We start from the raw sequence: 22,976 nt of genomic DNA, 5'->3' as shown, positions 1-22,976 counted from the left end.
TGACATAGGAGCATAACAGGAATAGAGAAGTCTGTGGCTGTATAGAAGTGATCAATAGAATTATTGGTGCTGAGATGGCCACAGTGTTGTTTTATAGCTAAGTATGAACAGCACACAGAGCAAGCAAAGACTGTGGATTTTCCACGTAAAACATTGATGTCTGAGTTCACAGTCATCACAGGTGGCTCCTGTTGTGTTTTGGCATACATTTCTTGGCACTTCTTTTGCCTGAATCCTTTCATTCTACCCTGCAAACTGGATTGGAACAAAACCTCAACTTTTCACATACCTAGTAAAGGCTGAGTGCTCCCATTCTCAGCCCTGAAGAAAGATCCTAAGCATGGAAGACAAGAGACGGTGAGAAGATAAACTGGATATGGCAAGTTAGGGAAATTGTGTTGAGGCCACATAAATTCTATGTTTTTCAAGTGTTTACATGTGTTATCAGACAATAAAACATGCATAGTAGCTTAAAGTAATGGTGGGGGTTAGGAGTAATTTTCCAGGCTTTTTTCATTTTCAAAAATGAAATATGAAATACAGGCAAATGTGTGATTGGTTAAAAATAGTTGCTCCCATTGATTTTTTTGCCCTTGAAAAATCAGTCAAAATTTAGATAATTTGGAGCATTTTTACCAGCTTTCACCAGTGCTGTTATTCATGTCCTGATTGCTTCTATTAACCACTAGACAGGAGCTCAAATTATGAGCTGCCCCACCCCAGCCCTGTTGTTTTCTCTGTATAATACAAGAGAAAATTTCACTCAAGAAATAAAGGCTGCCACAAGGAAGCAATGCAATGATGGTGATTGGTGTAAATTGGAAGGTGCTGAAAAGTGGCAACATTTTCCTTCAACCAAAAGTCAGTAAAGTCTGAGAGAGGAGTTGAGGATGACTGTCAGTCAAATTTGATAAACAATTTGTAAAGAAAGGCAAAAGGAGAGGTGCGAGAGTCACATCTACAGGAAACTGAATGAGTATGATTGGGCATAAGGCACAAAATGCACTGAAAAAAACCCATAACATCAGCAGACATCTGACTGCAAGGTGTCTCCAAACACAGGTTTTGAGATGTTTTCTTCATAACATCATGGGGCATGCCAGAATAGCTCTTCTCATACAAACATTCAAATATTCATACATTCCCACTGACTCTGTGCAACGGTTCTTTTTCATTTTTTTTTCTTGCCTAAGATTTCTATTCCTAATTTGAATATAGCATGCCCAGATTTTTCCTCATAAATATAACCATAGGAAACCATAAATGTACTTTATGAGATGAAATTTAAAAATTCAGACAAGCCTGTATGATGGGATGGACTCTTTAACTTCTGAAAGTTTCAGCTTTGATCATCCTCTGTAGGCTAGGAAAGTCATTGGATTAACTTCAGGGGCACTACACCTGATTTTAAACAGTGGGAAAACGTGAGGTCATGTGAAAATGGTGGGTCAGGTCTATAATACCACAGGTATTATAATGCATTATTCTGCATTCACAACTGACTTACTGAACAACAAAGAGGTCCTGACTGTGTTGGAAAATTAAAACTCTTTTGCCACAAACCCTTGTTTTCATGTTTCACTTCTTCCTGGGGAAAACCTGTTCAGGATTAACTCTCCTTGGAAAACCTCTACATACAGTTTAAGCATAACACATTCATTGTGTGAAAAGAAAACTTTGACCACAATATTATACATAGCATGACAAATTTTTACTCTGATAATTATAAGAACATTAGAGATATGGAACTGAGACTGCCTATAGTTCTCAGAGGGTTGCTCTGTATTCATAACCAAACTGGAAAAAAAAAACAGTCCTGCCTAGGGATTATAAAATTTGGACTGATTAAGAACTATGTACAGTAACACCAAGAAATGTTTTGAGAATTTTCCTTGGAGACTTTACCAAGAGGAATTTCCATCTAGCTTAGTGGATGATGAGGGGATGGTTTCAGCAAGACCTCCTTGGGTTTGCAGGATTAGGAACCACACACAGAATACGGGGGACAGAGTGTTTTTCAGTGAATTAAACATTACATTTATACATATTTACCAAATGCATGTTTAAAATGAAAATTTAGTATCATCAAAAGTCTTCTTAGGCACAGTGATGTAGGAGTTGCTTTTTAAAAGTTTGGAGTAAATTTTTTTTTTCCTTTGGTCAGTCAAAAAAAAAACCAACCAAAAAAACCCCCCAAAACCCCCAAAACAAACAAACAAAAAAAACCCAACCAAAACAAAACAAACAAAAAACCAACAAAAACCCAAAAAAAAAAAAAAAAAACCCACCAAAAACCTAAAAGCAGGGTGAGAGTGCAGCCACAGCTGGGGTTTTTTTAGGCTCAGTTTGCCCTGTACTTGGTTGTGGCAATTCACAAGAGCTGTCCACTTTACCTAGAAATCTTGCCTGGGAGAAAAGGTTTCTAAGAATAACATTCTAAGAAGCATTGCAGCTTCCTCAGACAAGGCTGACTGCAGTTTTTCCTGCAGGATTTAAAATAAGTTTAGGCATTGCCAAACAAATAGGACTAACTGTGCTGTGTTGCATCATGTGTCGTATAAGAATGACTCTTCTCCAAAGTTCAGAGGCTGGATTTTGTTTCAGAAGACAAAGGACAAAAAATGCCACTGATGTCCAAAAATGAAAGCACTTTCTGCCTAAAGAGAAAATTAGTTTCTCTAGTTGTATGCAAAAAATTCCAGTCAGCAACAAAATTAATATATTCCAGGGAGTCCAGCAGAGATGGTTTAGGGTATGGAGCATCTCTGACAGGGAAAAATTTCTTTCATCAGCTAAAACAGGGTAATTGGATGACGGCAATTTTGCTAGTTGAAGATGACAATGATGTACATGAAGTCTGAAGCCATGATATTTTTTAGTCACTTCTGTGGTTCTTTAATTTTTCATTTTGGTATGAATTTGGTGCATTAATTGTTTCTAACATTGACAGCTTTATAAACTCACTTGACCTAAGTCAGCATAACCTCACTGACTTCCAAACAGCCAAGTTCATTTACAAGAACCAAGATGCTGGCCTGGACTTTTAAAATGTGTTCCCATAACTTTATTTCTGCACATCACCAGATTCTGAGTGCCTGTCTATGTTACATACACATTAGCCTTCAAGCCCCCAAATAAAGGTTTATTGGAGTACTATGGAAAGTTTTATTAACTTACAGCTTGAATGTGAAAATGTTAACCATAGACTACCCAAACAAAATCATTGGGATTGCATCGATTTAGAGAAGTGAAAAATCTGACAAGTAGTGACCTTGCTTAAAAAATATTCCATTTTTTCCTCATTGAGAGGTCACTTTGGTTTCTGTTTCTATTTTTTCCTTTAAATATAAATTATCTGAGGAATACATGGTAGACAGAGATACATGTAATCTTACAGAGATTGAGCTGCCTTTTAGTTTCTTTTTATTTTTTTTAATTTGAATTACAAAATTTGAAGTGCTAAACTTTATGAGGCCTGTAATAGGTCCTTGGCCTGCAAGGAATAAAAATAAATAATAACCATCTAATACCAAGCACTTATGTCATGCCTTTCATCCAAGGAAGTCAAACCACTTTTTAAACAGCAATGAATTAATAGAGGAATGTTTTGCCACAGGCAAAGGAGTGAAACAAGAAACCATCCTTCTACTCCCTGCAGCCTCCTGAACTGCACAAAGGCAATAATTCTGTGAGTGAAAATTATACTGCTTTTTGGTGCTTATTTCTTAGCACTTCTGGAAACTTGGATCATGTTGTTCCTCCACACAAAGTCTCTCAGTGTGCAAGAGCCATGTGGCAGGACCAGTTCAAGCAAATGTCAGGCCTCTGTCATTTTCTTTTCCTTGTCTTCCTGCCGTGCCACCAAATACCAGGAAAGGAGATACAAATCTCTGATACATTGATTACTCATTTCATCTTTTTTTTTTGCTCTTAGTTCCACATGGGTAAAAATAACCATTTCATGCACATGAAGAATGGGGAGCAGCCCCAACTTTCTCAGCCCTTACCAACTTTGTGGCCTCTTCTGGACTCTCCCCACCCATGTGCAGCTTGGCCTTGGTGAACCTCATGAGGTGTGTGCTGTGACTGATGTTCCCTTCTCCAGGTAAGATTCCTGGGTAGCATTGAGTTTTGACATCAGAGAGCACTGAGAAGGAAGAAGGAGAAACCTTTATTTATGCCACTGTGGATGTATCTGATAGACTCCTGAGGAGGAGCTCCACAAGGACTAGGACAGGTCTGGAAAAGGCTGGCAAGAATGGTCAGGAAAAGTCTTCCATGTGTGGTAAGACTGAACACACTCCAACTCATCAGCTTGGATATCTGAAGACAGCTATGATGGAGGTAAAGCAGTAAAGTAGCAAATTATTTGAATGGAGTGGCTGTGGAATGATCATTCATTATTTCTTGCAGAACACGAACTCAGGAATACCAGAGGCAGCATTCAAATGAAAAATAGGAAAATCTTTTTCATTTCATTATTCTAGAAGATAATGTACACTAAATGCATAAACATGCTTAAAATACTAAGAGAAATTTCTGGACACCAGGCAGAATCAAACAACATCAAACAGGTACAAGCTCCAGATGTGGAAGGTTTTGTTAAATAACTCAGAATACAGATTACTGTACATATCCACATTCTTAATTATTTCCCTGTATACTGGGCCAGAAAGATTTTTGGTCTCCCCTAGCACATAATGAATTAGTTTCATTAATATGAATCATCTAATATCTCTTTACCAAAATTCAATTTCTAGGTTTAACTGATGCTTGAAGACTGATTACCTAGTTTTAGAAAGAGTGTATTTTATTTGTTCAGGAATAACCTCTATCCTTTTATAGATTTAATTTAAAACCAACATGAAAAACTGTATGAAAATATTTTATCAGGTAAAATTCTCTTGTCTGATTATGTATTTGTCATCACAGGATTATTAAAGCAGGTTAAATCATCCTGCAATAGAAGGAGCACTAATACATTTTTATTGTGAGATAAAGTTGTGATTCAGGAAATTGTTTCCTCAGTAGATAAAGTTACTATTAACAATGATACACCAGAAATTCAGTACATCATTTTATGGGCTGTATTTCAGACAGGTAGTAAATGAAAAGTCATTGCTATGACAAACCATCAAAACACTTTTTAATAGAGGATGTGCCTCATGTTCAGTATCAGTCTCTTATAAAATACCCAAGATAGGTGTAAAAGTAAAGAATCTGGTATTTTTAGTGTCATTGTACACAATTAAAAATAAGAAATCTTTTGGGACAAAAATCTAACAGGAGCTTATATAAATAGAACAAGAGCTCATTCCCCTGAAAAAAAGTGGGGTCTAAGGATCAGCAGGTTCATTTTGTGCCTGCAAATATACTGTTCTAAACAGCTGCAGACATAAAATCCATGTGCAAAACCGGGAGGAAAATTAAGACACTTAAAAACAAATAAACTAAAGAAAGATGCTGGGAATGGCTCAGTCTGTTTGATGCTGCTGGCACTGTAATAATCATTCTGAACAAACCCCATTTTAGCACAGGGAATCTCTGCTGGCGTAAAAGCAGCATCTTGCAGCTATGCCAGAAAGAAAAAAAATGTTTGTGGGAGAGGACAAGCATTGGAAGAATTTGGTTGCATGTCACATTCTAGGTGATGTGATGTGGCTTGGCAGCCATTCCCCAGATGACCTCTGAAGTCAGGGTGAGCTAGATCTGGCCAAATGAGTCAGGAATATGACATAAGGCAAAAGAAGAATTTAAATTTAAAAGAAAAATCCATTTTGAACCAAACCAAGCCCCTTTTAGAGGTCCTTGAAAAGCAATTGGAAACACAAGAAATTCAAAATACACCAAGAAGCAATAGACAAAAGGAAAAATACATTTAAATTTTTAAAAATTTATTTACTATAATTAGTGTTAGAAACTATTTCCTAGGCTCTGTTGGCTATTCTGAGAATGTCACCTCCATTAACATTTATGCCTTTAGTTTGTGAAAAACACCGTCAAACATAACATGTCAAACCTCACTGACTTCACATGTCCATTTCACACTTCACAAAGGTACAAATCCTTCCAACCCCTTATGCAGTGATTTATCTTTACTCACACAAGGACACTTTGGCTGTGCTATCCAGAGATATCCAAGGTCTTCCAGAGATACACTTTGGATAAATACCTGTTTCCCTATTATTGGTGTAATTTCCTTACAAACAAACTTGCAATGAAATACCATTTAATTAGGAAGTAACTCCTATTATTTTCTTTGTGACTATTGAAAAAAGTGCTTCAATAACTGAGTTTCAGATACTTTTCTCTTCTTCTGTCCGTTTTACGTTTTTCCACTTGCACTCTGCCTCAATGGTTTTCATTTGGGGAGACAAAAAAGACTAAAAGAAACAGGAAAGTAAAAAAGTTTTTACTCTGGTTTAAATAGAAATTAGTAAAAGTGTTAATTTAAGCCTGAAATATTAGGAAGAAAATAAGTATAGAGGAGCACCAGAAATTGTATAACAAACCAATTTTGTCCTCCTTTTAGTATAACATGTCTGATTTCAATGAATTTTTCCCTTTTTAGTTTTTGTAGATTCAAGTTTTGCCTGATGCAGTCAGAGTTGCACAATTCTGGTGCTACTGAAGCAGGCTGAGATCAGGTTTGGGGTTTTCAATCATAACCTGGTCTCCATCAGCTGCAATAAGAAAAGGGTTAAAACTGCCAGAGCAAACCATGATTTGATGCTGTTATGAGGTGATGTTATGTCGTGTCTTAAGATCAATTAACTGTTCAATATTTTTAAATATCACTCAATCCCTGAAAAGCATGTGATCCTAGATAGGGTCCAATAACTCAGACAACAACATGCTCCACAAAATTAAAAGCAGAAAAGGCAAATTAGGCCTAAATCTCTAGAATATTTTATCGAGATGCCTGCTATTTGCTTAGAATGTCAAGCAGTGATTTTATTGTTTTGAGGCATGTGAAGCCTCTTCTTTAAAAGGCAATTTGTATAGAGCAACACAATGTAGCTCCCCCCTCAACAGCCCTCCCGTGGATAAGTGAATCTTTACAGCTCCAGAAGAACTTTGGCTGTTTTGTGGCAGGAAATCTGGTTAATGAAGAGATCTGAGCCCCACACGTGCCCACAGTGACACTGGCCAGAGAGTTCCTCCAGCTTCAAACAAGCCAGCAGGAATTCCTGCCCCTGGCTGAATGCCAGGATTGAACTCTTCCCTGGGCAGCACCTTCCACAAGCCACTAACTCGATGAGATGGCAGTTTCATTAGAGCTTTACAGCATTTATGGAGTATTTAATTACTTTCCTACACCCTGGTCCTGTTTTAAGGTTTGTTTAATCATTTGTGTCTCTGTTTCTAATGGGGATTTAGTTTCCAAATGGGCCTGAAGCCAGAGATGTAAATGGAGGGCACAATATATTGCTTCCTGAAAAATGACACAGGGCAGAGGGAAGGAGAAGAGGAGGGCACAGAAGAAACAAGGAGGATGGGGGAATGTGGGGAAAAATGTAATCTTAATATTCAGGCTAATTGAACACCCCACCAGGAGAAGATGGATGATCCTCCTGGGCAACTAGCAGACTAAGCAATATCAATAAATGAGTCTCTTATAGAAGACCTTCAACAGAGAGAAAATGGCTCAGATGAAGGAGCTGAGGAGAAGAGCTCTGCAGAGTGATGTGGGAGGGAAGTGAGATGCACAAAGCAGCCATTAAATCAAAATAGGTGGATCTGCAGTATCAGAGCTGAGTAAAGAGGAAGGTAATGCCTGACAGGCAGGATTGCCCCTCTGAGTTTCCCAAGGATGGGATTCAGGAGGCCTTAACCTTCCGGGAAACAAAGAGTTTCCAACAAGCTGAGACACAATACAGTGGTAACAGTGGGTTCAGAGCAATGTGGGTCTCTTATCCAAGCAGTTCTTCCAGGAACATTTGTGCCTGGCTGACAAAACTGCCCCATCCCACAGGAATCATGGAATGGGTGAGGTTGGATCAGCTGGTTTCCACCTTCCTGCTCCAGCAGGGCCATCCCACAGCACAGGGCACAGGATTGTGTCCAGAGGAGTCTGGAATATCCCCAGTGAGGAGACTCCACACCCTCTCTGGACAATCTGTTCAGGGCTCAGCCACTTCCCAGGGAAGAAGTTCTGCCTCCTGTCCAGGTGGAACCTCCTGGGATCAGTCCCTGCCCGTTCCTCTGGTGCCATCGCTGGGCCCCCGGAACAGAGCCTGGGCCCTGCTTGGAGACCTCCATTTGGATATTTATACACACTTATATTCTCACTCCTGTCTTCTGGAGCAGTTTTTCACCTGGCTTTTTAATTTTTTTTCTTCCTTTCTTTAGAATCATGGGAGAGAGAATAGGATTTCACAGGGTCACAAAGTCCTAACTACTGCAGTCTCAGGAAACATTGTACAATCCCAGTAAAAAATTCATGGAACTCTACCTTAAAATCTGCACAGATTATTGTCTCACTTCCCCTTTACTCCTGCTGAACAGCTGTTGCAAGAATCTCTGTCCTTGAGGACTTCAGAATGCTTAACAAATTTCCAGCCTAGATATATTTCTTCTAGGTTATACCCATGTGTTCTTGTGCCAATTTTTTCCTTCAGTTTAATTACTCTTCTCCTTTCCTGCTTTTTACTTAATTGCTTTTATCAGCTTGATTTAAGAGCCTGTTATGAAGTGTTTTTAACTGCCTTTTAGTTTGTTTCTAACTAGACTGTACAGTGCCTCAAGGGGTTTGGCAGGGGCTTTCTGTTGTCATAATTCTCTGATTATTCTTAATCCTGTGAGCCATTCCTCTGTCAGGGATGGTTTGGAGGTATTTAGAAACAGCACTATTGTGGTGTCACCAGGTTACTAAACCAAGAATATTCAAAACTCAGTCGCTCTGGCAGCTGTGAAAATTCAGAATGCATGATTTGCATCAGGGTCTATGGGGTCCCATTAAAGTGGTGCTGTGACATTTTTCAGTTTAGAGTGACTGAACTGCTTCTTGACCCAAGAAATTGTTGGACACTGTTCAAGTAACTAGGGATGTTATTCAAATATGAGCTGAATCTATGTAAAGTGTCGGCTTCCCACAGATGTGGTCAGAAATAACGATTATTGATAATATTCCTGCCACTGTTTAAACCTTTCTGTAAATAAATATGCATTTAGAGGGCAGTGTGTGTATGAGAACATTCTGCTCCTTTCTTGCTCTGGTATCCTGACATTTCTTCACCAAATGGGCTTTTTGCCAGGGGGTAAATACTGTCCCTTTTGTTAACTCCCATTTGGAAAGGTAATTCCTGCAGCTAGATGGTGATGACTGCATCTTTTGCCCCACGACTGGCTAAACCACCTTCATGGAAGGGTGAAAGCATCACACCAGTGATGTGTCTGCAGGTTTGGTATCTTGTGCTGAATTGTTGGAGCAGCTCCTCTCAGAGCAAATCCCTGGATGCCTCCCATTTGCTGGGATTCTGCAGCCTGGCTGTGGGAGCAGGGGAGAGAGCTGCAAGCTTTCCATGTACCTGCTTTGCTGCTCCTGAGCCAGCAGACATCATGTGCATTTGATTTATTTAATGAATGGGAGTCTAATTATAAAGCAGAGGAAATCACTGAAGCATAAATTTATGGGCTCCCTGAGTTCACCTCCAATGTAGGCAGAAATCAGTGGTGGGAATTGATGTTAGCAGTAGTGAAGATGTCAGGGAGGGAGGTGGATACCTGCAGGCTTTCCCTGACTCCTGGGTGGAGGGGAACAGGGATGATGTGCCAGCAAGAGGAGAGGCTCAGCTAGCAATGGATTTCAAACATCTCTTTGAGTCCAGGATGTTATGACAAGAGAAACAGGGAGACTTGGATAAAAATCCAGTGTGTTCTGACAGCAGCCTGTCCCTCTGTTTGGATATAGCATGAAAAACTGAGTCATAAAGGGCTGAAGCTATACACTGCAACTTTGTGCCCATTTTTGGCTACATCTTGAATTACAAAAAATTACAATGACTTCTTAGAAAGGAAATACTTGCCTTTCTACTAATATGCTGTAATATTCCTGGAAGGGAGCCAGTGTGTCAATTTAAGTACCCTCTCAAAGTGTGAGGGGTTGTGATATTTCCAAGTCCCAATGCCAGCTCGAGCCTCTCTGGAATGTGTGCCAAAGTCTTCCCACTGAGAAGAATGCCTCACATTAAGCGTGTCATCCCTGGGCTGGCCCTCAGCTCCTTCCCCAGCTCGGGAGTTTCAGCTTTAACCTTCATTCCTGTATCCCATTTCCCAGCCCCATGGAAAAAAAATGCTGTGGAGGGCTCTCCCCTCACCCCCATCATCCCTTTACACATTAATGTGAAATGAAACGTTCTCATGGTTGGCTGTTGAACAACAGACAGCAATTCCTGCATGGGGAATTTTAATGTCACATTTCTTTCCTAACCTGGATGATGCTCAATGTGCTTGTCACTGCAGCTTAGAATTTGTGTGTGTCCTAGGACCCAGCCCTGCAGAGGTGACCAAAAATTCAAAAAAGTCCAAATTTGAACCCAAAGGATGGAAAACAAAAGTTTTGTCTGGGTAAAACATATTTCAGAAAGACTTTCTGACAGGATATGTCTGTCCTCAAGAACATCCTAAGACTTGTTCAGTAACACATTTAGAAATCCAGTTAACCACCATGCACTTGCAGTTTAATGGAAATAAAAAGTACAGTCCATTTTAAGACTGATGGAAACTGAAACCCTTAGAAGAATATAATCAGATATGTTTTCAAATTAGGCCAAAATTTTTATGAGGCCAAGCTCAAAAATATTGATGATTTCTGAGCTGGACAGTAAGAAATTTGATCTTCATTGTATGGGTTTTTGAAAACTCCAAGATATTAGTCTCCATCTTGACTTATTTGGGCCTCAAATATTCTCCATTTTTCTCAAAATGTTGGAGCCAAGAGTTTGTCTGCATGTGTTTGAGTATAAAATGAAGGAAGACACAAAATAAACCTCCTCTGCAGGCACAGAACAAGGAGATTTGACACTCTTTCTGTAAAAAGGGGAATGGAAATTGCCCTTCAATTGTCATTATTGGCTCTGCTGATTTCCCTGGTTTCAGTTTTCCTGGCAAGCTGGGTGTCCATCGTAGCAGGAAGATGAATTTAAGAATGTCTTAATTCACAATTAATCTACGTGGCTTTCTAAAGTACAGGAGTAGGAAAAAAACAAACCAGTCTAAAGAATTAAAAGAAAATTGCTAAAAACAATAGGCTTGTAAAAGCAGGCATTTTAACTCAGTTTCCAATTTAAGGAGAAGGATTTTTAATACTTTTCTTTGACAAGGTCAGTAATTATAGAAGGGAAGAAAATCTTAATAACTTTTTTATTATCTAAATCTTTCTTTTTGAGACAGGCTGGGAGAAGATATCACAGATTTGGACAAAAAAAATACAGGATATCACAACTTAGTAGCAGTGGGAAATACACAGGAATACTGGTGTGAAAGTATCAGACAGGTTGAAGTCTTCTACAAAAACAAGACAAAGAACCCCATTTTGGAAAAAAAAAGTTTAATAATCTGTTTTCCCACGTTCTGAGGTCTGAAAGGTGAGATGCACCATGGTAACATTGTGATATGTTACCCCATTCTTGGTCATCATTTTAGCATCATTCCAAATCCCATTTGATATGTTTCACTCTTTACTCGTTTCGGCTTTTTGCTTTTGCTTTAGAAAAGTTTGAAGAAAGAAAGGATTAAGTATCCTTCAGCTCTCCTGGACGTGTGAAATCCAGACATCTTGCTTTGAATTTTTCTATTTTTCTTGTACTATTCAGTCCATCATTTTTTCTTTACAATTAACATGGAAATATCAACCTTTGTCCATGTTTTTTGTTTTGATTTAGTTCGGGATTGACTTTATTGAGGGTTGGTTTTTTTTGGGGGGGGGGGGGGGTTGGGTTTTTCTTGTTTTATTTTGGTTTGTTTGGTTTCTTTGTTTTGTTTTTAGGTTTTTGTTTTTAATTAAGGGATACAGTAAGGGAGATCCTCTGCTGCTGTAAATCAGGATAGTGTGAGGAATTTAAACAGAGTGTTTTGAGATTGAGTTAGGATCTAGAGTTTAGAGACTGTGGATACTGGGTAAATTAACATAAATAGGTTTCTGCACTTGTTAACCACACAGAAAGATAACAGAGTAGATAGAGAAAGAATATATACATATAAAAGAAAGAATGCATGAATGAATAAATATTATTTAAATGTATTTTTATGTACTAAATGTGATTATTTAAAATAAATGTAATAATATCAATGCACTATTAATCCCTTTGCATTTACAAATATGTGGATTTAGAGATAATTTAAAATTACATTTATTAATATTCATAGTTAATTTATTTATAGCAAAAATGTTGCTTATTTGCTGGTTTTTTAGAAAAAAAAGGTATGAAGGATTGACTTTATAGCTGGGAGAAGGTAGGCAGAATAACACAGAACAAAATTTGGCAATCCACTTCTGCACATCAGTTTGACCATGAATGACCTTGGAGTGCCTTTTGTTAAATTTTCCTTGGGCATAATTTGTGATTAAGGAATCAAACCTGAAAAAGCCTATGCTATCTTTGTTTACAGAGAAAAAAGCCTTCCCTAAAGGATAACTTCACTTTTTCTTTTTCTTAAGGGAAAAAACTGCTGGGGACTCACCCTCAAACACAGAATTACCGGATCAGTGAGGTTGGAAAAGAATTCCAAGGTCATTGAGCTGAACTTGTAACTGATCCCCACCGTGTCAACCAGACCATGGCAGGGGCGTTCCTTGGACACCTCCAGGGATGGGGACACCACCAACTTCCTTCCAATGCTTATCAACCCTTCCTAGGAAGAAATTCCCCCTGGTGTCCAACCTGAACCTCCTCCAGTGCAGCTTAAGGCAAATTCTTCTTGTTCTGTCAGAATGTCACAGTCTCAGGATTATGGCCACACAGATGAGGGGCTGGGACAGTCTTGACCTCTTTTTTGGCAAGTGAGAGGATGAAGTTGCTTGGAGCTTCCACAGAGAACCTCTGATCCCATTTCCCACAGTTTGTTTGTTCCTACACTGTCTTTAACCTTAGGCACTCATAGACACCCTGAAGAGTCTCTCCAAAGTGAGTTGAGCTCCCCTCTTGGCTATGCTCGTGAAAATCCAGACACTCCTTTGGAAGTAACCTGGGTTTTGATCTTTGATTGACTTTGGCTACTGCAGGAGCTGATCCTCCAGGATGCTGAGCCCTTCTGTAAATCTGAAATGTTTGGTTGTGATTTCACTACTGCAAACCCCTGGTTCAATGGGGCGAGGGACCTTCCCACAGCCAGAGCAACAGCTGAGTGACGTGACCCCCAGAGAGGACTGAAGTGACCCCCATGGAGGACTGGGCCTGTGGTTTGTTTATGGAAAACCGATCTGGGGCTGGAGCAGTGATTACACAGAGCACTCGCCGGCTCCTGCTCCGTCCCCGTGCCAACAACAACAGCGCAACGCTCCGAGTCAAACCTGCTCACAGGGCCGCAGCTGAGTCAATGGATGGGACTCCTGCCAGCTCCCAGCCAGCCAGGGGTGGTTTGTTCCTCTTTAAGTCACTCGGATCACGTTCATCTCCGATGCTGGGTGAAATTCAGAGGTGCCGCAGGAATACGCCGGGAATGTTTTGAGAGCTTTGGCACCATCCCCAACGGCAGCAGAGACCAACCAATCAGGGTTATCTCCTTCCTTTGTCCATCCCATGACACTTCCCAGCTCCTCTCAGCTTCTAATTTAGCCTTCCCATGGAATAATATGCTGCAGATTATTTAACTATGTCTTCGCTTTTAAAATTGGAATGTTTGCATTTCCTTACCCACATTGATCAGTGAACTTAAGGCATGGGTAATGTGCAGGGAAGAGTCAAGAATATAAATATTATAGGCAGAAGAAATAGTTAGAATTAAGCACAGTTACCTTTAATAACCCTGTATGTATGTTATATACATAAACAAATATTTGCTGTAATCTCAAGTGAGATGTATACATGTATAAGATGCCTATGAGTACTGTCTATAAAAATCAGTGTTTTAAAAGATAGAAATACTTGTTGAGGGCCAAACAGCTGCTAGTTCATCATCATTGGGAGGCATGATAGAAATAGAAATTAGAAATAGAAATAGAAATAGAAATAGAAATAGAAATAGAAATAGAAATAGAAATAGAAATAGAAATAGAAATAATAAACCTTTGAAAGTCAAAAGGTAATTTTTTAAACTCTCCTGCTGAGCACTGAAAGACAAAAATCATGGGAGTACCAAGGAAAAGGAGTTCAGAGGTCAGCATGATGGAAAAACAAAGATCCTCCCCTGTAATAAATCAATACACTTTAAATTTAATCCTCAACTTCTTTAATTCTCACAAAGAAATAATTTCTTTGTAAAATTTTGATGCTGCATTTAGTTGTTTATTCAGGAAACACAAGCAAAAAAGTGTAACTTTTAATGCTATAATTTCTTGTAGCTGCACTGAAGCAAAAGAAACAGCTGCTGTTGATCTAACACATCTTAGCACCTTTCTAAAACATCTTCTAATGCCTCTAAGCACTCTCTTGAGGTTTTGTCATTTTGTTTTAATTAGATGGGGGGGGGAACCTCTAGAAAGATAAAGGCAAATCTTCAAGGAATGGAATGCAAAGATCTGTGGGCTAAGGGAAAAGAAAACATCCAATTTTAAAGGAGGACAAAAAAAGGCAAATAGTAAAATTCAAATTGTAAATTTATTAATACTATTCAGAAATTGCAAAACGTTTTCAGTGTAAAATTCCCAAAATTTTGGAACTGCTGCTAAAATAGAATACAAATAAATTTATCTAGAAAAATTAATCAGAAGTACTATTTGTAACATTTTAATAGAGAATTTGACTTTATGAAGTGATAATAGTAAAATTTGGTTTATATTTGTTCAAAGAGACAAAACATTTCTCATTCATATAATGAGAATTAGAGGCAGAAAGTTGGCATTCATTATTCTCTTAAGACTGTTGAGGTCTGAACTGAGGTACAGTTCTCTATGTCTGTCACCAACATTTTTGCTGATCTTGGGGTTAAATATGATCAGTGTGATGAGTTTGGCCTGCATAGGAAGGTTGTATTGTGAGATAACCTGAACCATAACTCCCAGGAATATTGTAGATAAAAGAGAGAAAGAGAGAGCCTGATTAATGAGAAACCAACCCAGAAGAGATAATTCTGCTTAAAATATATTTAATGTTTTAACATTAAATTTTAACATTTAACATTTAACTAATATATTACTATTTATCTGGCTTTTAAAATTTTAATTTCTTTTATTTCTTTTTTTCTTCCTCCAGTGATCAACCAAAAAGCTTGGAGAAAACTCTTTTTTTTTTCCTAAAAAAATGTAAGTGGTTTTCATTGACATACAGACAAATAGTGCAAGGCAAGAATCCAATTTATGCTGCAGTCTCTTCTAGCAATGAAGAGGAGGTATAATATGAGCAAGAAATTACATTGGGTTCACCAGTTTTATTGATTTGTCTTTCATCTGGCTGTAAAGCAATTTTATTCTTAATGGTTTTTAACTTTGGAACACAGAGAGAGCTTCTGGACTGCCTAAAATTTGATGAAGGGATCGTTTTAACTCTGCTGTTCACAGAGCAGAGAAAAGATCAGTAAAACCTCCTTCATACCCACTAAGCCAGATGACTCTCACAATAATATCTAGTGGAAGAAAAAGGCCTTTTTGCTCTGTGTCTTTCCTCCACTTACCCAAAGCAAAAACAGGGATATTTCCCAGCAGAGCAGGCAGCTGCCAGCGAGGGAAAAGAGTGTTTATCCACTTCCCTGGGAGCTGAAGCGTGCTTTTCCACTCTTGTTATGTTAACCTCTGACACCAAATGTTAGTCTTGCCTACCCTGTGTATGACATTGCCAGGCACAGGGGAGTAAGCAAAAAAAAAGAAAGAATTAAAAAAAATATTATTTTGCTCTTCACAGCACAACAAGAAAGGACCATTTGTGGATCCTTTTAGTTGCTAAACTGTGATCTCTCAAGGTTTTCTGCCTGTGTTGTCTCAGTCATATCCATCCAGAATGAAGGAGCTCTACTGCTCAATCCATGTTTGCAAAGTTGCAAAATGGACTTTTAGCTTGAATCTTTTGGAGAGCCCAATGGTGTGGATCTCCTTCAGGGGAAGTTATTACAAAATATTCAGGATCAGATTTCCTGCATAATTTCCACTGCACCAAGCCAGAACACACTCATGAAAGGGTGTTAACATTTTCATACTGGGTAGAAATCTGTGAATCAAAAATTTTTGCAATAAATACATAAATATAAGGCAGGTATTGTTGTAGCCTGTTATTCTCATTTAATTTTTCTGAACTTTTAGCTTGAAATAGTGACTGAACACTATTTTAGTATCTGATCCAGATTAATCTAACCAATAACTTTTGATGTTTTAAGTGGACCTTAAAAACTGAATCCTTTGGAGAACAAAAGTTGCAAAAACAAAATAATCTTTTAAGTAGAAATTTCGGTAGTAGAAACTTTTCCTCTTGGAAAATATTATTGAAATATTTTTGTTTGCTTCTTTTTCACAGAAACAATACTGTTGTGGGGGGGTTTTGTGGGTTTTTTTTTGTTTGTTTGGTTTTTTTTTGTTGGTTGGTTGTAGTTTTTTGTTTGTTTGTTTTTTGGGATGGTGTGTTATTTTTTGGGGGGTTTTTTATTGTTGTTGTTTTTGGGGGGTTTTTGTTTGTTTGTTTGTTTTGTTTTGTTAAAATATAGTGGCAAAGCAAACGTCTCACTTGAGATTTGGAAACATCCAGAACCAGAATCAAATGTTCATGATAATCTGGGAGCACGGGTAAAAGACTGTGATTTCATGTCAGAGCCGGACTCTGGGTGTATTTTTAAGTAGAGAGGATGACTCTTGAATTATAGCTTTTAACAACTGGCCTGAGTAGTCTGCAGGGTAAATAATTGGGAAAGTGATTGTGCCTCAGGCCATTGTAGAAGTGGTAAAACCATGCCTTATCACCTTCCTCTGCATGTTGACATGATTTTATAGCCCCAGATTGCAAGCAGCATTATCTTTGTTTCTCTAAATTCCTCTGACTGCAGCTATTTTTGTTCTTTTCAGTCCTATTTACTTTTCCAACCAGCTCTTCCATCCCTTCTTTGTCTTCTTGTCAGCCTCCCACTTCCTACATGCTACTACTGCACTTTTTTCCCACAAACCTCAGAAATGCTATTATAAAAGGGTAGGTGATGTGTTAAACATTTAGCTGGGGCACACAGCCCTCGTGTTATATATGTGAAGCCACAAGTGCAGAGCACAAGGAGGTGGAATTTTCTGGAAAACGGGGTCAGTGATAGTGGTCTGCACAGCAGCTGAAAGAATAGATAAGCCCTATAGAAAGCACCACACAGTCACAGAGTCACTAAGGTTGGGAAAGACCTCCAAGGTCATCCAGTCCAACCTGTGGCCAAATACCACTACATCAACTAAACCAGAGCACTGAGTGCCATGTGCAGGTTTTTCTTGGACACCTCCAGCGATGGGAAATCCACCATCTCCCTGGGAAGACCATTCCAGTGTTTAGGAGCCCTTTCAGTGCATCCACACAGTCATCCATGAGACTGATCCAAGCACTGATGGCTATCCAAGCTCCATAGCAGTGTCTGTGTGGAGTGTGTTAACACAAGCCATTTCTGTGTGAGCAGGAACACATCTACTGTATTTAACATGCAGCCCAAGCACAATCACACAGAAATTTTGCATGTTCTTCATTTTATTGAGATGATTCAGGATCCCATCTCTGGGAAAAACACAGTGGAGCATGGAAATTGCCTTAAAGACCTTGAGACTGCAGCAGAACTGACATGTGGCATTTCTCTCAGTGCAAAGCAAGGCATGCTGCATGGTCAGTTTTTCCCAAGTGAAAAAATTCCCACTTGCTGTAGGTATCACATCACAGGAAAAAAGCCTCTCAATGTGGGGGAGGACTTAAAACTGCATTGCATGCTAAGAAATTTGTAGGTTCTAGCTGGACATTTTTAGGATTTTGTGATATTTTCTCACTTTACTGGCTCAGTATGACCCTGAGATCTGTCACCTTGTTAGATACAGTGCAACATCCATTCTTTTTTTTTTTTTTTTTGAGGTATTTCAGAAAATTAAAGTCATGCATAAAAGAAAGGGAAAATTTCAAAAATTAAGGGAAGATAGAGGGGAGGTAACAAGGTACAATGAAGAAAGTGAACTAATCCCTGAGGATGTGGAGATTAATATGGACAGATTTAAAGGAGTGATTATTTGTTTAACATTCTGGGCCTAGCTTAGTATCTTCATATTTTCATAAAGAAATCAGGGATTCCTTGAGTTTTGCTTTATTTGGGGTTGATGAGAGCCAAAATATCTGTCTCTATCAGCTAAGGTTTGACTGTAACACTGACTCTGCCTTGATGCAAGAATAATCTCTAATTTCAGAAGATGTAGCCATGCAAATGGTTTTATTCACTCTCAGGATAAAAATTTCATCTCATTCATTTCATAATGTTTAGGCAGAGACCATGATAATTAAGGGAAAGCCAAGATGCTTCCTTAGACTATAAACAGTATCACAAAAACAGTCCTTAACAGCTTTAGATTCAACTCCTTACAGACATTTCAAGCAATTCTATAGCATAATGATGTCTTGCTTTATATCAAAGGCAGAGCTTGCAGGGACAGAGGCTGTGTTTAACAAATACTGCTGGTTACTTAGACAAGCCATACTGCGGAATTGCCTCCAGCAGGAACTTCTCAGCAAGGGGAAAAGGCATCGAATTAACCGCTAAAGGAAAGATAAAAATCAAACCCAGCATGTGCACTGGAGAGAACACACATGCCATAACTTCATAATAGTCCTAAAGCCCCATAAATTTTCCTATTGTTGCTTGTGTGACCAAGCTTGTATGACTCATGGATTAGGCTGTGCCAGTCAGGGATGATTGTGCGACCATCCCCATCTTCCTGCAATAAACACTCTCTGTGTCCTCTGCTCAGCACATGATTTCTTCATTCTCCTCCCTTGCAGGGCAGAAACCCCAGTTGCTATTCTGGTCCTTGATAAAAGAATGGCTCAGCTGCAGAACTGGGATGAGACATGGGACAGACAGCAAAGCATGTGAGTAGGAACCTTTTACACAACCACAGGCGTGGGTTAAACGTTGATGATATTTGGGAAGAGAGAGATTTGCCACGAGCATGTAGCAGAACAGAATTTGGCATGAGCTCCCTCAGAGGGGAAAAGAGTTCCTTATAAACTAAGAACTTTGCCTAATCTTAGCTCCAGGCATGGACAGCCTGAAGCACAACCAGACCCAAGTGTCAGTAGTGCAATTCAATCAAAAGAACATGCTGGATTTTTCCACCCAGCCTCTTTTTTTACCCACTACTCCCATGATGAGAGATGAGGTCAAAAGCCATAAAGTCTTCAGACTAAAAAGAAATTATAATTTTAAAAGCCTCCATGCCTTTGCTTTTTTCCTTATCCTGCTTGATTCCCAAAAGGATGAATTTGTTCTTCCAAATAAAACTGGGGAAGAATGGAATGTGGGTGAAAAACATTTGTCTTTTTACTTGATTGTAAAAAATATATGCATTGCAATGAAAGAAAAAGGTAATCTCTTTCTTTAAATTGAGGTTAATAAAAAGCTCTGAGCATCCAAAAGACTCCACTGTCTGCTCACACAGTCCCTCAGGAGTGGTTTTGACTCTGTTGTGCATCCTTGATCCCTTGATCCATGTCTTGTGCTGGATGCAGAGCATCAGCACAGCCCTTGCCTGTAGGAGGGAAGGAGCATCCTGCTGGGGATGGGGCCAGAATGATCCAGCTGCCAGGCCTGCCTGGAACCTGCTGGGGGCACCATAATTTGAAATAGTCCCAAATCAATCCAGGGACTTCCTAATTAGCTCACAGACAACCCCAGTGAGCTTAAACGTAATACTATAGAAAGATGCATTAAATGTTTTACCTATAGGCCCTCAAAGAATACTTAGTTACATATGTGTACTAGGCTTGGGAAATGCCTTATTTAAGAAAAAAAGAGGAAAAAAATATAGAAAAGATAGTCTAGGATGGACAGAGAGCACACTTTGGCCCAGAATTGTTTTAAACCCTCTGCCTGTACATCTGCATTGGCTCAAATGGGACTTTCAGTTTTTGGTTGCCTGAAAGTTGATCCATACCACGTTGGCTGCCCTGCCCCTCCTCCTCTAGTAGATGTGATTTCACACTAAGGTTTTAGGGAATTAAATGTAGAAGCTCAGCCAAATGGACATCAGCATCCATTAGATAAAAAGTTTGAAAAAAAGTTGCTTTAATTCAAATAAAATTGCCTTGTAAGGGAACAACACAGAAATATTAACTATAGGGGATGCAAGCCAGTGCTGAGGAATGTCCCACTGGCTTCAACAAGCTGACTTATGCTGTTGAATACACTTTGTCAGCTCTACTTGAAACCAAAACTTTTTCTATTCCAGCGGACAAAAAGAAGAATATTAATTAGATTAGTTTTTGCAAAATATCATTGCCCATTGTTACACCAACTTTTGTAGCTGCTTGCAAATGAAAGAGAGAATGCACTTCTCTTTTCACAGCGTATTTCACTATTCAACCTTTCTTTGCTTTGCTTTTCTCTGTTTTCTATTCCTTTTGGTAGTCACCATTGAGAAGAGCACCTATATTTGACACTAAGAGTAGGAATAAACACACAGGTCAGGACACATTTCCTGGATATGTGGTGTGGAACTGAGCCTTTCATTTCAGTTATGCCTGCTTGGATCTAACAGATGCCAGACCAGCAATGCTCTGAGCCCCTTCCATTTGGAACAGCTTGACTTGTATTTATTTTTATCTTTATTTTGAAAAATGTAAATTTGTTGTCCTTTCTTTTATCCTCTTTCAACTTCCTCCAGCTATTACAGTTCCACTGCACCTAAAAGGTGCAGAAGCACCAGTCCGGGAGGGAAAACCAGTACTGTGGTGGTGACCTCCCTTTTATGAAAATTTCCCTATGATAAAGACATTAAGTGTCCCAAACCAAGTCATATGAATATGTAGTAGAAATTTCCTGAAGGCTTTCACTGGGAAGTTTTCTTCAAAAGCTATGCCAGAGTCCTGAGTACAAGATGTTCCTGAGCATATTTGCTTTCTGTGATGGTGTAAGTCATGTAGCCACAGCAGAGATGGGGGGAGAGAGAACACCTAGGCCTGCCCTTGCCCTGGCCAGGGTCCATTACAGCCTTGTGCATCCTCACTGATTTCTTTACTCTTTTGGGGTTTTTCGGCATATTTAAAGTACGTGACACTTTTAATAATTTCTTCTGTCTTTTTCTAGGTCTTCTCTGACTCAAACATGGCCAGAACTGAGTCCCAGCATCCCAGCTGACATCTTACCAAGCACTTTATGTATTTCTTTGTATGTCCCAGTATGGAATCTTCCTCAAAAAAGAATGGTGCTGTGACTCCAAATCTCCTGTTCCTCCATCATTAAAAACTGCAGGCACCTTTTCCCAGTCCTAGCATAAGTAATAGAACCAAACCTCTTCACATGGTTTTAATTTGATTTTTTTTTCCTCAGCATTTTTCTTACTGATAGTCATGCAAGTTCTCTTCAGCTAACTTGGAATTATTAAAAAAATGAAAAAAAGAGTAGGGGTTCAAAGTGTGTTTATAATTACAAGGAATGTATTTTTTCCCAAAATGTTGCCTATCATCAACTAGCCTTGTTTCTGAATTATTTCTGCAACAAAGACCACCTCTGAAAAAAAAAGGATAGCATCAGAAAAAGACATATATTATGTAAATCTAAAATATGAGCTAAGCTGATAAGTGATGTAGCACATTAGTACATTGGAGAGATTTGTAACCATCCATAAATGTACTGCCAAAACACAGCTACATATTAGAGAGTATAAATCCCCTTTTGTATATCACTTAATAGATAGCTTTATTTTGATATAGGAGTACAGATCAATGCATTTCCTTTGAAATGAAAAATAATTGTAAAACAATTAAAATTTTGGTCTGAGTACTGCAATGCTGTGTGTGTGTAAAATCTTTCATGCAAGAAAGTTACTGTAGTTGTACTTACTAGGTGCATTTTAATGCATCTGGATGTTATTTTAATTAATACTATTATTATAATCTCATTTAATCTCACTTTGCTAATTCTCTGCCAAGGAAATAGGTTTGAAGGTGAACTGCATAATAGCTGACTCTGTAAAATGCCTTTCTTTTAGGAAAACCTCTGAAGAATAATGGTTTTCAGGGTGTGCCCAGAATTCCTGCTTAATTACGTGCATTATTTCCATCCTCCCTCCTGGCATGCCTACAGCTCTGGGTACACATTTCACACCACGGCATCTTTGACCTTCTGTGTTAATTGTCATGAGTTGTCCTAACTATTTTTAAGAAAGAGGGAAAGCTGCAGAAGACAACTTTCCAAGAAATGTGTAACAAAACTAAGCTTGAAGTTCTTTGTGAATCATGCTTGGAAATTCTTTCTAGTACTTCTCGTTTGCCTGGATGCAAGTGAGGATGCTAATGAGGTTTCAGAAATTTCTTCAGCTCTGAAATGGCACCACTGGTATTCTTAAAACAATATTTAAATTATGTTAAAGTAAATAATTTCTATGGTTTCCCACCACCATTTCCACCAAATAAAAAGATAGTTGGATTCCTTTTTACTTCGAACAAAACATTTGCAGCACATTTCAAGTATAAAAATATAATTTCTAGAGATTTTGTCAGGCCCTTTATAAAATTCTGAAAATTGGAACAAAAGTGATTTTGGCACTTGAAAGATGAACAGCCTCCTATACTGAAGATATCAGTTGCTCAAAATGCTCAGAGCTAATCTTCTGCTCCCCACCTCTTCTTCCTTGCCTTTACTTCAAACCCACCATCTTAAAAAAGAGAGAA

At 38.7% G+C, this 22,976-nt stretch overlaps 1 long non-coding RNA gene across 2 annotated transcripts; it reads left to right on the top strand.

Moving 5' to 3' along the window:
* The first annotated feature begins 4,272 nt into the window (after window positions 1–4,272).
* Window positions 4,273–22,017, top strand: LOC135300750 (uncharacterized). 2 transcript variants are annotated; one of them, XR_010362513.1, is made up of 5 exons: window positions 4,273–4,574; window positions 11,395–11,588; window positions 12,662–15,403; window positions 19,086–19,175; window positions 21,391–22,017. It is a non-coding gene; the product is annotated as an uncharacterized LOC135300750 (long non-coding RNA). The 2 variants fall into 2 exon arrangements; XR_010362512.1 differs by lacking the exon at window positions 4,273–4,574 and having other exon boundaries at window positions 10,096–11,588.
* The last annotated feature ends 959 nt before the right edge of the window (window positions 22,018–22,976 follow it).

The sequence above is a fragment of the Passer domesticus genome, chromosome 5 (assembly GCF_036417665.1).
Source record: "Passer domesticus isolate bPasDom1 chromosome 5, bPasDom1.hap1, whole genome shotgun sequence".
NCBI classification, from domain to species: Eukaryota; Metazoa; Chordata; class Aves; order Passeriformes; family Passeridae; genus Passer; species Passer domesticus.
The sequence above is the reverse complement of the archived record's forward strand: the minus strand, read 5'-3'. Positions and strand labels throughout refer to the sequence as shown.